The following is a 16,217-nucleotide window of genomic DNA, read 5'->3' as shown; positions in this document are numbered from 1 at the left end:
AGAGATTTGCAATTTAGGAAGAGAATCAGGTTATTTTCTGTTTAGATAGCATTACAAAATCAGCACTAGAAAAGGTGCTAGGTAGCAACCTTAGATCTGGTAACTTCATAAAAATCATTAGCGCCTGGAAAATGTACCACCAGATGGTTTGAGAATGATACTGAATGTAGGAAGAAAGGCACCGAAGGCATTGGCCATTAAGATCTTATAAATTATGACTCATTGCAAACATGTTCCTGTCCAAACATTTCAGTAGTCTCTCCAGAAAAATCTCAAATTGGTTTCTGTGGACCTTTGGTTTACGTTTTCTGAGATCTGGACTGTTCCTGGGGTTTGGGAGTGAAATAAGAAATGCTTATAAACGAGATCAATGTTCCAGACTCAGTTTCTTAGCTTCTATTTAAATCACACACACCAGTCTAAAAATACTTTAAAGTGGGTTTCAAACCAGTTTGTTTTTAGGTTTCGGTCTTTATTTTTGAAACGTCATGTGTAGAGAATACAATAGGGGCAAAATCAGTTTATAATTCTTAATAGTTCAAATATCACTGTCTGGTTTTAGATTACCGTGTATATAATTACAGGAGATGTGGCTTTTCAGTTGTATTATTTTGCATTATATAGGTAAACAGTTCTGTCATTAAAGATATGTGTTTGGAAAATGACAGTTACACAACCTGGGGTTTAAAAAACTGAGTGTGGATCCTCCCCCCATGGGTCATTAAATGGTAAAGGCACTGGACGGTAAATGCCTAGAGAGTTTAATTTATAGCTGTCTTTCCTCCATTTGGTACACTTGAGTATCTGATTTCTCTGAGCATCTTTATTGCTATGCATTTCTCTACATGTCAACCTTATGACAAATACAGAAGATTGTGTTATTCAAAAGAAAATCTTCAAGATTGCTGCACTTTCAATATATTTGACTAAACAGTCCTCTTTTTTTTTCAGGTGCAAGCAGTTTTATCAGAGGCAGGGAAGTGTGGCAACCATGAAGTGACATGGTAGGGTCAACCTGAATTGGTGTGAAGTTCAGGGTTACAGAAGCCTTATATAAGAGAAGGTGAAAAAGTCGATAGGCCATAAGGATCAGAAAGAACTTTTCCTTGTTATTGGTTGAGTTCCACAGCTAGAAGCCTGAGGGTAGGTGGCAACATTTAGGATTAGTGCACTGGTCACAGATGTCCTTTTTATTCCATCTGTATTATCAGATTTATGGGGACCATGGACAAAGATGCAATCTGCATGTTATTGTTCATAAGGTATTACAGATCACTAATTAATTAACCCTATCCCCATCCTCACCCCCTTCTGGAATCTGCCTTGGCAGAGCCTTGAACTCAAAGACTGATAGAGGAGAAAATGTTTTTTCCCATTTTTTCCCTAAGCTGTCACATTTTGTACCACAATCGTACCTAGCTAGCATCATGGAGGTTGTGCAGAGGGCACATAGGCTTTGAATCCCAAAAGAGCAGGATTGGAAGCCCAGCTGCAATCCCCAACTAGCCATGTGACTTTGAGCAAGTAACTTAGGCTCTCTATAGATGTCATCATTTCCTTATCTACAGAGCAAGAATATCGACCTTGTAGGGTTGTAGTCAGAATTAGAAATAATACATTTACCCTGAGAGTAATTAAATGAATTAATCAGGGTAAGCACAGGACTGGTTTCAGTTGTGTGCTGGATAGTTGTAGAGGTGGTGGAGGTATTAGAAAATAGATAACTGAGAGTAAAATGTCATTAGAATTAGAGAAAATTGAAGAAGTCAATTTTAGAATGCATTTAACAGAAAACAAGTAGAATTAAAAGAGGATGACCGAAAAGGATACCTGAATGCAGTAAATAGGACTCAAGTAATAATGATTTATTCTTTTACATGCTAAACCTATGTGCTGTGTCTGGAGAGGATGCTACTGCTCTTCTCCTGAGATAGGGAATGCGTTCCAATTTGGTTTTGAACAGTTCAAGTGTGTTGTAGCAATACTAAGGGCCTGGGCTTTCCAGAATACTCCCCGAGGCTGGGAGATTCAATCTGTGGTCCAGGAACAAAGCAAAGCTAATTTGTTCCAGTGGGAATAGATCTTCCAACCCCCTGCCACTCAAATGTGATCCATAGACCAGTAACATTGGCTTCCCCTGGGAGCTTGTTAGACATGCGGTATCTCAACCTGCCCTCCCCCCACCCCCCAGGCTCCCTGAATTCAAATCTGCATTTTAACAAGATCTCCAAGTGATTCATGTGTACATTAAAGCTTGAGAAGCATTGTCCTAACCTGGTATTTATCAAACTTTTGTGTCTGATAGGATCATTTGGGAACTTGTTAAATGTGGACTCCTCGCCTGGCTTCTCCCATCTGCTGTTAACACTTCATGTGGCTCTGATGCCACCACTCTGAGAAACACTGCTCTAAACTCTTCATCCAGCGTATTGCTCTAAAATGGGCCTCCAACCATTGTTTTATTTTTATTTTTTTTTCAACGTTTATTTATTTTTGGGACAGAGAGAGACAGAGCATGAACGGGGGAGGGGCAGAGAGAGAGGGAGACACAGAATCGGAAACAGGCTCCAGGCTCTGAGCCATCAGCCCAGAGCCCGACGTGGGGCTCGAACTCACTGACCGCGAGATCGTGACCTGGCTGAAGTTGGACGCTTAACCGACTGCGCCACCCAGGCGCCCCACCAACCATTGTTTTAACAAAGCATTTTGGCAAACGAACGATCTTTTTTTATATTCAACCCCTTTGAACTAAGTAGGTATTATAATCCCTCTTTATCTGATAGAGACTGAAGACTACAGGCATGATTTACCTAGAGAATGCATATGGTAGAACTGTCTTGAACCTCTATAAACCCTAGTTAACCATGTTTTCACTACTCCAACATCTAAATTGATACAGTAGATGTGTGTGTACGTATGTGTGTAAGTAATTTCAAATACTAATGAATTTCTCCAGGACAGGGCTGTACATAACAGCATTTTATAATGCTTTTAAACAAAGCGTTCCTTCTGTATGACTGTATGGACAGTCATACAGGATAGGATAACTGATTTTGAGTTTCATCCATAAAGTGAGGATGCTGTTGACCTGTCAGGATAATGCACAAAACATACAGCTCATTGTCTGAGAAGTGGTAGTTCCTCAACTAATAGCAACTCCTTGTCCCAGTGTAAACCTAGTGAGACAGTGAGTTCACAAAGAGCTGAGAAAATGGCTTTGCTCATGATGAGAAGTCTTTTCTTGCTAGTGCAGATGGCCAAAGCAGGGAAGTGGGGTCACTACTCAACATTTGTTATGTGTATGCCATATGTTACACACTGTGCTAGTACTGGGAATCCCAAGTCAAGACCCAGACCCTGCCCTGCTCTGAAGGAGTTTACAGCTTAATAAGGGGGATAGAAGAGTCTGCTAATTACACTTAACCGTAAACAGGGAGGGGATGAAGCCCATGGCCAAGGCATCTTACCCGGATGATAGAGAGTGAGAGAACACACAAATATAGAAAACCTGAGAAATCCATGGAGGAGGTGACCCCTGAGTTAAACCTTAAAAAACCAATAGGAATTTGGCAGGTGAAAAAGGTTAAGAGTAGAGACAGAGAGTTCCCAACACAGTAAACAGGTTACAAAGAGAATACTGGCAAATAGTCCTCATGTCTGGAGCCCAGTGTACGTGTGTGTCCTTACTAGCTGAGTGACCTTGGGCAGTTTTGATCATCTGTGAGTTGACAGAATTAAATGAATTAATCAGGGTAAGCACAGGACTGGTTTCAGTTGTGTGCTGGATAGTTGTAGAGGTGGTGGAGGTATTAGAAAATAGAGAACTGAGAGTAAAATGTCATTAGAATTAGAGAAAATTGAAGAAGTCAATTTTAGAATGCATTTAACAGAAAACAAGTAGAATTAAAAGAGGATGACCGAAAAGGATACCTGAATGCAGTACTGTACTGTGGGGTCAGAAACAAGAAGTACGTGTGTCCAGGGATGAATCACTGAGCATGTACATAATGGTATGTTGTCAACCCTGAGAGTCTAGATTTGGGAGTGGAAAGGTCCTGTTGTTCTAGTGGTGAGAGTATTGTACAAGGAGGGACTACAGAGCCCTGCAGCTACTTCCAGCACACCCATTAAAATCCATTCCATTACTTGCCACCATCATGATCTCTCACACCCACTTCTCTGTTCCCAGGATAGGGCATGAATGTTACACCAACGTCTGAAACCTGTTGGTACTTAGGAGAAATCTAGCCTTCTCTGCGTGTTTCTAGAGAAGTGCATCCTAAGCCAGAGACCAAGGAGATAATTGTAATAAATGGTGCTTCCTCTTCTTTTTAAAAAAAATTTTTTTTAATGTTTGTTTATTTGTGAGAGAAAGAAAGACAAAGCATGAGTGGGGCAGGGGCAGAGAGAGAGGGAGACACAGAATCTGAAGCAGGCTCCAGGCTCTGAGTTGTCAGCACAGAGCCGGATGTGGGGCTCAAACTCACAGTCTGCGAGATCATGACCTGAGCTAAAGTTGGACGTTCAACCAACTGAGCCACTGAGGTGCCCCAGTGCTCCCTCTTCTTAGTGTTGAGGAGCCTGAAAGCCACTGGGAGTCCATCATCAAGGTTTTCTTGTGCACACGAACCATGATGGTAATGGATTTAGGACTAACACAGCACCTAAGTCTGCGACCAAGAGACATTGTTTTTATAGAAATGGAGCCCATTATCTAGTCTCTTTCATCTGGGAATTGAATGGAATGGTTAAAAACAGGAGCTTAGAGTCAAAAGCAAACCTAAGTTTATCAGTTATTGACTTTGGGCAAATTATTTTACCTTTCTAAGTGTTTTTTCTCACTTGCAAAATGGGGTGGTATCCCCTCCATGGTGGCTGTGTCCACACATGAAATAATGGTGTTAAGTGTTTCACACATGTAAAGCACTCTGTGAATGGTAGCACATAATTGTTGCCCTTTGTTCAGCACATATTTTCTGAAGGCCTACTGTGTTTCAGGTACTGTGCTTTGTGTAAGAAGGTAAAGATGAACCCGTTAGGATCCCTGCCCTCAAGGGACTTGCATTGGAGTGCCCGAAATGCAGACGTAATGAGCTCAGTGCAGGAAAGTGGGAGTGTGGGGTACCAACAGCATGGGGCAGTTAAGGACTATAATTGAGGACAGGAGTGGGATGGCCCTGGGGGTGCAAGGGTGGGTGTTCAGTTAGGAAAGCCTTCACTGAGGTAGTGACATTTGAGGACAGGCTTGAAGTACACTGTAAGTTGCCAGTTGGACAAAGGAGGGGAAGACATTTTGAGGGAAAGGAACCTTCATAAAGCCTCCAAGAGGCATAGTGTATTCAGGAAAGCTCTAGTATTCTGAAATGGTCTGAAGGAATAGTTCTGTATGGAGTGTAGTAAAATTTTTGAATTTTGCATTGGGGTTTTTTTGCTAAGAATTTTGGAATTTCTCTAGTGGCAAGAGAAAGCAATTAAAGCATTTGGAGTGGGAAGGCAGCATGATTAGATCTGCATGTTATAGTAGTAGTTCAGACCAGGGTATAAAAGATTGGAGTGGGCAGATTTAGGTATAGTGTTGCCTCTGAAGTCCTCGACTAAGTCCTGGCTGTCAACATAGAAAAGAGAAGACGCATTTAATAGCTTTTTAGGAAGGGGGCACCTGGGTGGCTCAGTCGGTTAAGCTCTGACTCTTGATTTCAGCTGAGGTCATGATCTCATGAGGGTTCATGAGGTTGAGCCCTGCTGTCAATGCAGAGCCTGCTTGGACTTCTCTCTCTGCCCCTCCCCTGCTCGCTCACTCTCTAAACAAGCAAACAAACTTTTTTTTTAAATAGATTTTTAGGAGGTAGATGGGAGAGAACTTGGAGACTGGCTGCAAAAGATGAGAGAGAAGTCACATTTCCAGCTTAGACCATTTAGTGGGTTTTGTGCCGGTAATTAACATAGGGACCACAGGCCAAAAGAACAATTTGGAGATGCACATGGAGAGAGATAAGTTCAGTTGTAGATGTGCTAAATCTGAAATGCCTGTGGGACATCCAGGTGAAGATTCCAATACAGAGATGGGAATTTAAACACCTCTCTAGAGTACCAGATCCATATTTCCATCTCCCTACTGCGACATCTGGAGAGGTGTTTAATTTTGATGTCATCGACATATACAGCTATTGGTTGAAGCCACAGAAGTGGATTAAATCACCCAGAGAGGCAGGTAAAGTGCGAAAGAAGACAACCAAGGTTGGAACCTTCCAGATCACTGATCTATGAGATGTGGATACAGAGAAAGAGGAGCTAACAAAGAAATTAGAAAAGATTCAAAAGTGCATAGTGTTTGCTGAGAAATCAAGGAAGGAGAGCTTAGCCAAAGGTCAAGTGAGATGAGCATTTAAATTGGGTTCCTAGTGAAAAACTTTCTGTAGCATGATAGGGAAGGGAACCAGACTATGTGGGCTTAGAAGAACTCAGTGAAGAGAAGGAAGATTGGTAACTGGAGGAAGAGGTTGAAGAATATGAGCTAAGGGCAGAAAGGGAGGTTGATTAACTTGAAGGGAAGGGATAATAGATGGGCAGGTACAGCAAAGACGGCTAATTGTTGACTGTTGCTGGAGTGTCTCTGTATGGCCTCATAGCATGGCATATCAGGGCTCCAAGAGGAATTCCTAGAGAGAGTACTCCAGCAAGCACTGTGAAAGCTGCAGAGTGAAGCTGTGTCATACACAATGTTCAGCTTCCACATTGCTTTCTGGAACACTCCAGTCAACAATAGTAGCTAATTCTGTCTTCAGCTATCTGAGCAAGGTGAGAAAGGGCGGAGGGAGTGAGACCTGTCCCTTCCAGACAGAAAGAAGGAAACGGCAGTAGTTATAGTCATGATGCTGGATAGTTCCAAAGAAATGAGCAGTGGTGCAAGAAGAGTGGAGGCTATGAGAGGAGGTGCCTAGCGCAATGCCAAGAGCTGTGATTCCCTACAGTGAATGAGGAGGGAGACTGGTCATCACTCTAGGGAGTTTTCTTCCACCTGCTGCTCCTTGAAGGCCAGGATTTGTATCTTTGTATCTAATGCTCCCTCCTTATTGTTGACATAGGCAGCACAGGCATCATTGTGAAGTAGGTAAACTTTGCATTGGTGCCACACCACTCCCTCCTTTCTGCTTCCTGCTTCTCTTTTCTCTGCACTCCTGACTTGGACCTGTGCCCCTTTGACTACTTCCTGGTTATTCCACCTACACTACCAGGTATATGCTCATGGCCCTGTCTTTTCTGATCCTCATCAAAAACAAAAAACAGTTTTGTGCCTTATTCACTCTGGGTGTTTCTGCTATTTAATCCTGTAAGTTTCCTCCCTAAGAAACTAGAGAGAATCTGGAAAAGAGATCTTTGACTAGTTCTCACCATCAGCTAGATGACGCAATGTAGGCAAGGGGGGCTCTGTTGGTTGTGACATGTGAAAATACAGAACTTGTTTTCTGTCTTCTTCTCTTTGCTCCTGACTTTTATTTTAAGGTCCCATTGCTTCTCCCCCCTCCCCTACCTGGGCTGCCTTCATCCCTTGCTCTGAAGCCAGCCCAAACCCAAACATGAGTTAGCAGCTGCAACCTTACTAAGAAAAGTCCTTGAATACACGCCGTTTCCAGAGAAAGGAGCTGTGGTAGTTTGTTTACAGGACCTGTGCATAGCATAGACATTTTTAAACTACTTGCTGGTGTGTGCGTATTTCGGTAATTTAAGACTAACAAAAAAGGTTTACTCTGTGCCTTGGAAATTTTGTTCAGCCCTGAGCCTTAGTTCTTTCCCCCTGCGAAAACAGGAAATTATACTAAATGATCTATAAATTCTTCCTAACTTTCAGTGATCCTGTGAAAACATAAGAAATTATTTGATCATCTCTATGCTGTACTTCACCTTATAAATTTAATGTTAAATAATGAGCTTTGTAAACATTCATGTCTCCCTAATTACCCCAGTTGCTGACATTATGCCTGTGTGTAATTTCGTAGAGTTGTGGTCACTACATTCACATACTTCCAACATGCCTGTAATATTATTAACCATTCATATATTTCTATATATTTGTATATGAATTACATATAATGTATTTCATTTGTAAATATGTATATACACTTTATATTTGTAGGTATATATTTATGTGGCATATGTATATATATACACATAGAGAGACTTTATCTTTTCATTTTTGAATTTTTTTGATGGTCTTATAGTAGTTTATCTACTTTTTATTTCCATGAATCTGATTTGAAACTCTTAGTACATTTTATACATAGATTTGGACCTTTTTAAAGCAATTTATTATGAAAATGTGGATGCACTCATTATGTAGGTCATTTAAAAAGACTATAAACGTGTGTCTGTATACATACATCTACAGTCTTTGTATATATACATATATATTTAAATATATGAAATTTTATTTTTGTAATGACATTTCTGACAATAATTATCAGAGCTTCTAGGGAGAAAGAACTATTTAAAGGTATTTGTATCTGTACAGAATGTTGGTGACTTGAATTATGAAATTAATTTCTAACTCTTTGCTAATTTGCTCAATGTCTTAGACCAAGGATGTATGCGAAAATATAATAGCAGCCACATATGCAATTTAAAAAGTACTAGTTGACACGTTTAAAAAACTAAAAGGGAACAGGTGAAATTAGGTAATATATTTTATTTTATTTATTTTTTGATTTTTTTAATATGAAATTTATTGTCAAATTGGTTTCCATGCAACACCCAGTGCTCATCCCAACAGGTGCCCTCCTCAATGCCCATCACCCACTTTCCCCTCCCTCCCACCCCCCATCAACCCTCAGTTTATTCTCAGTTTTTAAGAGTCTCTTATGGTTTGGCTCCCTCCCTCTCTAACTTTTTTTTCCCCTTCCCCTCCCCCATAGTCTTCTGTTAAGTTTCTCAGGATCCACATAAGAGTGAAAACATATGGTATCTGTCTTTCTCTGTATGACTTATTTCACTTAGCATGACACTCTCCAGTTCCATCCACGTTGCTACAAAAGACCACATTTCATTCTTTCTCATTGCCTAGTAGTATTCCATTGTATATATAAACCACAACTTCTTTATCCATTCATCAGTTGATGGACATTTAGGCTCTTTCCATAATTTGGCTAAATATATTTTATTTAACCCAATATATTCAAAGTATCATTTTAACATAAAATACAAAAATACACATATAACATATAAAATATAATTAAATATAAAATAGAATGTATAAGTAGGTATTTACATATAATGTTTTGATATAGCTTTTATCAAAAATAGGAATATATACAAATGTGTTGATATAAAATATATATACTTTATATAAATATTAAATATAAATAAAATGTAGATTTATCAGTGAGCCATTTTACCGTTTGGGGGGATATACTAAGTCTTCAAAATCCAGTGTAGACTAAAAGCATACCTATATTCAGACTAGCCATCTTTCAAGTGTCAATATCCATATGTGGCTAGCAGCTACTGTATTTGGACAACACAATGTTAAAAGATAACACTTATTTCAGATAATTCTTCTATAATTTTTTTTTTAATTGTTAAGAGTTTTCCAATTGTAAAATGCAGTTTTAAACTATAATTTAAGGAAAACATGTATTACTATCATTTAATAATATTCTGTGCTGGCAGTTGAAGAGTATACAGTATTTCTTTGTAGGAGGTGATTGCGAACTTTATCTGACTCTGGTGTTCCTTCCTATTTCACCTTTTGAAGTTGAGGTTTTAGAGAAAAAACTACCATAAGTACTAGAGATTAAAATCTGTATGCTAAATTTGAATTGACCTTTGAAAGTTATGTAAACCAACCTAAATAAAATCAAAGGTGAGTACAGTTTATAAGCAAGGGTTTTCAAAAATCTTTTCTTTAGCAAAGACAACCTAGTTTTTCTTTTCCTGTCTCTAGTCTTTTAATCCATTTTATATTATTTGTTCTTGTGGATTTCTTTAAGGTTTGTTGTTTTCAAATGCCAGCTTCTTTGTTATTTCTGCCATGTTTTTTTTGTTGTTGTTGTTGTAGCAGAAAATTCACCATTGATTGTCCTTTGCAAGCTGTTCTTTAAATAAGAGATGAGCAAAATCTAACTCATGCCCCTTCTGAGCTGTTTGAGGTTTTTTTTCTTATTTTTTTTTAATGTTTATTATTTTTGAGAGAGACAGAGACAGAGAGCAGGGAAGGGGCAGAGAGAGACACACAGAATCCGAAGCAGGCTCCAGGCTCTGAGCTGTCAGTGCAGAGCCTGACACAGGGCTTGAACCCACAAACCTTGAGATCATGACCTGAGCTTAAGTTAGATGCTTAACTGACTGAATCACCCAGTCACCCCAATGAGCTATTTGAGTTTTGCAGTTTGTTTTGTGGGAACATAACATTTTAAACTAACATTAATGGGGAGGATGATGGTCTTTTAGAGAATATCTTGACTTGTTCTTTTTTTAGTTTCTTAGAATATGAAATGCTGTGTTGGATATTTTCCTTTGAGAAATATCTCTTGGGAAAGAGGGAGAAGCTGAGGAGAGCACCAGGTTGCTAATAAGAGATTAGTGTTTCAATTCCAGCTTTCCTTCTTGAGAACTTCCCCATTTTTAGAACCTCAATTAGCTCATTTTTAAAAAGGAAGATGTGTTCATTATCTTGAAGCTTTCTCTTAGATATAAATGTCTTTAAACTTAATTAAAGTCAGCTTTATAGTTTTTGTGACTGAGGACATCCGACATGTCAGCTAGCGTGGTCTACTGTTCCACAGACAAGCAAAGTGAGGTAAGATAGGTGAAGTGACTTGAAGAAGGCACAAATGTGCAGCATGATCATGGGTTTAGTGGCTTTTATTTTGTATTGGGAGACAAATATTTTGACATTAAAAATTTTACTTTAGGAATGTGGTTTTAATAGGTTTAGGGAAGCATTAAGCTTAACTAATGCCTGTATGTAGTATCTGAGCTATATCAATGTGAATTAAATGATCATTTAAAAACATCCTAAGACTCCAGTTCACTAACAGAAAATGCAGATTTTAACAATGATTTGCAGGTGTAGGGCTTAAATAAAAACTCACTCATCTTTTAGTTGCCTTAAATAAGGTTAAGAAATCTATTTTCCTCTCATAAGGTTTGCTGACTCACAAAATTGAAGCATGATTGTGTTTTACTTTTACTTGCAAATTTGTGAAGTGTCAGAAATCACTTGCAGGAGACACAAAACTCAACTAAAAACAGAATCCCATTTAAAGTTACATAAAATGCTCAAGTAATCATAACTTTATCAAAATATGCACGGAAAAGCTATGTGATATCTGAGAGATAGGAAAAACACCTGTAAATGCTACTCAAAATCACATCACATTATTAATATATATTTTTTATTAAATAAACTTTGCACCCAGCATGGGGCTCGAAATCATAACCCTCAGATCAAGAGTCACATGCTCTACCAACTGAGCCATCCAGGCCCCAAAATGATGTTACTTTAATTAATATTTAGCTTTTGAAAGCATGGAAGGCTACTTCAACTTCCCACCCTCTGTAGGAATCTTTCAACTATGTGTGAGTGTGATTGAATCAGTATGTGTTTTAAAAATAATATAGTTAATTACGTCTGGAGGAATCATTTTTCTGTTTTTACTGAAACTGTTTTAGCATTTATACTTAAAACATACACTTCCTTCTCTTTGTAGAAAATTATAAAAATCATTGACATAAAAAAAAGTGACCAGAGATAATCCTCCAGGGAAAAAAAAGGTGAAAAATGACTTGGAGCAACAGAAATGTACAAACATTAAGTTATTTTTTAACTCAGTCCCTAGAACCTCTGACAGATTTATATTGTTTTCATTAGGCAAGCCATCAGGAGCCCTCATTGAAGCCTTGGCTCTGAAGCTCCTTGGCTTTGTTTTCTCAGACCCATTAGTCACCTCCCTGGATCACAGGTCCCCATGTTATTTCATTTAGTTTTTAATTCTTTGATTTTCCATTTGTTTTAATTTTTATTATTGAAGTGTAATTGATATATAGCGTTACTATTTTCAGGTGTGTAACATAGTGATTCGACAATTCTATATGGTGTGCAAGAAAGGGGCTTCATTTGATTGTTTCTCAACTCCCTCTAGGCTCTAAATTATATGACGTGCATTAATTCTGAGACTGCACCAGAGAAATAAACCAAAGACAAAGCAAGATATTGAAAACTGGTAATATTTCTAGATGAAAATAATCTCTGAAATAATGGGAAGATGGAATTGGCAGAAAATTACAGATTGTGTAGTTGGAGGCTAAATTCAAGAGGCATTCCATAGGCTTCCAGCATTTGTTATGGATAGTAAGGATGATCTCTCTAGTGAAGACAGGACATAGAAGGTGCTCACTCGATGTGAAGTAAACCACAGTGAGTGTCTACCCTCCAGTGGCTATAGAATATATCTAGATGCTGAAAGGGACAGAAGGTGGCCTCAGAGATTGGTCCCTATGTCTCCTCAGCCATGTCTCATCTTTAGGTTTTAGGAATGCACAACTACTTATGGTTGCATGCACACACCACACAGTTCTGCTGTGCAGGAATTTGGTCATTGTTTTCCCTCTGTCTGGAATTATTACCACCACCTACCCACCACCCACTCCTGCTGCCCCCACTCTTACCCTTCATCTGGCCAGCCTCTACTGATTGTTAGAAACTCAGCCCAGAGGCCACCTTAGAAGCCAGGTCTGGTTCCTCTTCCCTTTTTTTCACCTAACCCTGGACACTTCCTCTGTCATGACACTCATTCTACATCACAGTAACACCTGGCGTTCCCTGACTTCAGGTTCTCCTTTTTGGTTATACACAAATAGCCCCTAAAGTCTGTAGCATGTAGTGATGTGTTTTTACTGAGGTTTAATTTTAATGTTTATTTACTTTTGAGAGAGAGACAGAGCATAAGTGGGGAGAGGGACAGAAAGAGAGGGAGACACAGAATCCGAAACAGGCTCCAGGCTCCCAGCACAGAGCCTGACATGGTGCTCAGACTCACAAACTGCGAGATCATGACCTGGGCCGAAGTCAGACACTTACCGACTGAGCCACTCAGGTACCCCGAACTGAAGATTTATTATAAATAATTATTCTTTATTTCATCAAATGTAAGAAACCATTGCTCATGAGACCTTTTACCATTTTATGTTCTGTGAAGAAAAAAAAAAGTGACTGGCAGACCGTTGACAAGGTATCAATTGTAGGACATATCCTAGCTTCAGGAATGTTGGGATGTGAATAGATTTGCACTTGTTCAGTGATGTGTGGTGCCATGAAGCTGGTGTTTGGGAATGCGTGATTTTACTCTAGGATGCAAATGTACCACTTTGCACCCACATCACTTGAAAAGTGTGTTTCTTATGGGGGAAAAATGGCCCACTTCCCAAAGAAAGCTAAATGCTGGTGTGCACAGCAGTACTGAGGAGCTCTCAGTGATGATTTTTAGTTGGAAAATAGGAATTTTGAATAAGTTGGGAAAAGACAAATTTGGCAGTGACTCAGATCTACAATTCAAGAGAATCCACCATATGCTCAGTACAGATACAGGGAAAAGGAATTCTGGACTCAGTTTCAACTAGTGCTCCATCTAAAAGAAAAACTACTCACTGATGGAAGAGAAAAATCTGCTAAAGTTGGAAAGGTAATTTGAGACTTAAAACTGCACAAGATACACAACACACTTAGAAAATGTGATTCAAGAGAAAGCTTATTGTAATATTTTTCCAGATTCAAAGTACTGATACAGTGAAATGTAACTACTATCTTACCTTTACTCTGTTAAGTGTTGGCTGAAGAGTTTTAAATTCTTTGCATAACTCATATGTAATTGGAGGTGCCATCAGCTAACTCCATAAGCTCATAGAAAAGGATTCTGGGCCAGAACAAATGTTCACTGTGGCTGAAGCCAGCCTATGTGGAATGAAAATACTTCCCCATGTTAGATTTCCAAGGAGGAGACTCTAGTAGAAGGGTTTAAGGCATCTGAGGACAAACCAACTCCTCTTCTTTGCAACAATGCATCAAACTTTGTTTAACACAGGCTTGCTTTAGCATTCTGAGAACCATGGAGTATTTGGAAAAAACTTTGTCTTAGGTATTGGCCATCTATTGTGTTCCAAATGGCTTTTCAATGGCTGTAGGAAATAAAACGCAAGTTGTAGCCTGTATGCACGGGTGACTAAAACTGAAGACACCACAGCAAGCATGTAAGAAAAGCATAGAGGAAAAATAAGCAGAATCATTGCCTGGAGCTCCGGTACAAACACTGAATGAAGTATCCCTCATCCCCGTTCCCCCATTTCTCCCCACAAGGCAGAATGGCCTCTCAGCCACATGGGTGTGGCTGAGAACAGCTGTGGTCTTACTGCCTGGCATGAGGTAAACTACTTCAAGGTGCAGCCTGGTTAAGTCTAGGAGGGTTAGGTTGGTAGGCTTTGTGTCACCTGAGAAGGCGCTGACCTCAGCAGCACTTCCGCCTTTGAACAGACAACTTTCCCCTTTAGTACAAAGAGGCCACTCCTCACTAACCCATCCCCATACCATCTGGGTTGTTACATCAAAATTAGGAACTTACTGTCTTTTTAAGTAAGCTCAAAGGCCAATGGGGGGCTTGAACCCATGACCCCCAGATCAAGAATCACATGCTCTACCCACTTAGCCAGCCAGGAACCCCAGGAATTTGCTTTTTATTGATCTGTTAACTCTTGGGTCCTTACTTCTTTGAGAAAGTCTTAATTCTTATTGACTCATCTGCTTTGTCCTTCCTTGAGGATAGAGTTTAGTGAAACACAAACATTCATATGGTCATATCCTGTGAATTTAACACTGTCTGTGCTTTTCTTTTTCTTTTCATGGCACTCATGTCATGGAAAGTCCATAAGCAGCTTGATGCTTCCTTTTCTTTGCTTATCTCCCAAAGCAGTATGGCCACAAGCAGAACTTTGGGAAATCTTCTCTGTGCCATTTATTTAAAAAAACATTTTTAAAAAATGTTTATTTATTTTTTAGAGACAGAGAGACAGAGCACGAGCAGGGGAGGGACAGAGAGAGAGGGAGACACAGAATCCAGAACAGGCTCCAGGCTCTGAGCACAGAGCCCAATGTGGGGCTCAAACTCATAAACTGAACCATGAGATCATGACCTGAGCTGAAGTCGGACACTCAACTGACTGAGCCACCCAGGTGCCCTATTCTCTCTGCCATTCAAATGCTTGAGACATGATACCATTCATTATGGACTTCTTTCATAAGTGTCTCATGGCAGAAGTGGAGATACAGCCTCCTTTGCAGAATCATGAATTGTAGTATTAGCTTATTTTAGACTTTATAGTGTTTAATAGGGAAAATGATTTTTTAACAGCAGATTTTACAAATTTGGGGGTTCACAAAGATCTTTTTATATGTCCCTTGCAAATTTCAAGAGTCTCCTGGATCTGGACATTATGTTTATAAGTCTATCTTAATGGCTCAACCTACATTGTCCAGTACTGTACTAATAACCACATGTGGCTATTGAGCACTTAATGTGGCAAGTCTCAATTGAGATGTACTGTAAGTATAAAATACATACCAGATTTCAGATGGTACAAAAACATGGATGCAAAATATATCAGTAAATTACTTATTGATTATATGTTGAAATAATATTTTAGATATATTGAGTTGAATAAAATATATTATTTAAAACTTTTTTACTGTTTCTTTTTACTTTTTTTTTATTTTTAATGTTTCTTTATATTTGAGAGACAGAGTATGAGCAGGGGAGGGGCAGAGAGAGAGACACAGAATCCGAAGCAGGCTCCAAGCTCTGAGCTGTCAGCGCAGAGCCCGACGTGGGGCTTGAACTCACAAACTGCGAGATCATGACCTGAGCCGAAGTCAGACGCTTAACCCACTGAGCCATCCAGGCACCCCTGTTTCTTTTTACTTTTTAACATGGCTATTCAATCATTTAAAATTACATATGTAGCTTATAGTGTATTTCTACTGGACAGAGCTGATCTAGACTGTAGGTTCCTTGAGGCTAGGACAGTGCCTGGTGCATATAATTAGATGTGTGGTGCATGTTAGATAAACCAAACTGTTGAACTGAAATTAAGGAATGGATGAGAATTATAATGATTTTTTAAAGTAGTGATTTTGACGCTGTGAATTTAGAAAGTGGTAGGGCAAGATGAGGTGA

At 39.3% G+C, this 16,217-nt stretch overlaps 1 protein-coding gene across 24 annotated transcripts in view; it reads left to right on the top strand.

Annotated features, from left to right (window-relative positions):
* Positions 1–16,217, top strand: part of ICA1 (islet cell autoantigen 1) — a 150,366-nt gene that overhangs the window by 1,419 nt on the left and 132,730 nt on the right. For 3 of the 24 annotated variants that reach the window (XM_045052416.1, XM_045052415.1, XM_023250386.2), the window contains exon 2: positions 952–1,004. The exons of the other annotated variants lie outside the window; for them this stretch is intronic. The gene's annotated coding sequence lies outside the window, so the exon portion shown is untranslated. The remainder of the gene's footprint in view (positions 1–951; positions 1,005–16,217) is intronic. 24 annotated transcript variants of the gene reach the window in all.

Source organism: Felis catus, chromosome A2, assembly GCF_018350175.1.
Source record: "Felis catus isolate Fca126 chromosome A2, F.catus_Fca126_mat1.0, whole genome shotgun sequence".
Classification (NCBI taxonomy): domain Eukaryota; kingdom Metazoa; phylum Chordata; class Mammalia; order Carnivora; family Felidae; genus Felis; species Felis catus.
This window is presented reverse-complemented; position numbering and strand designations above follow the sequence as displayed.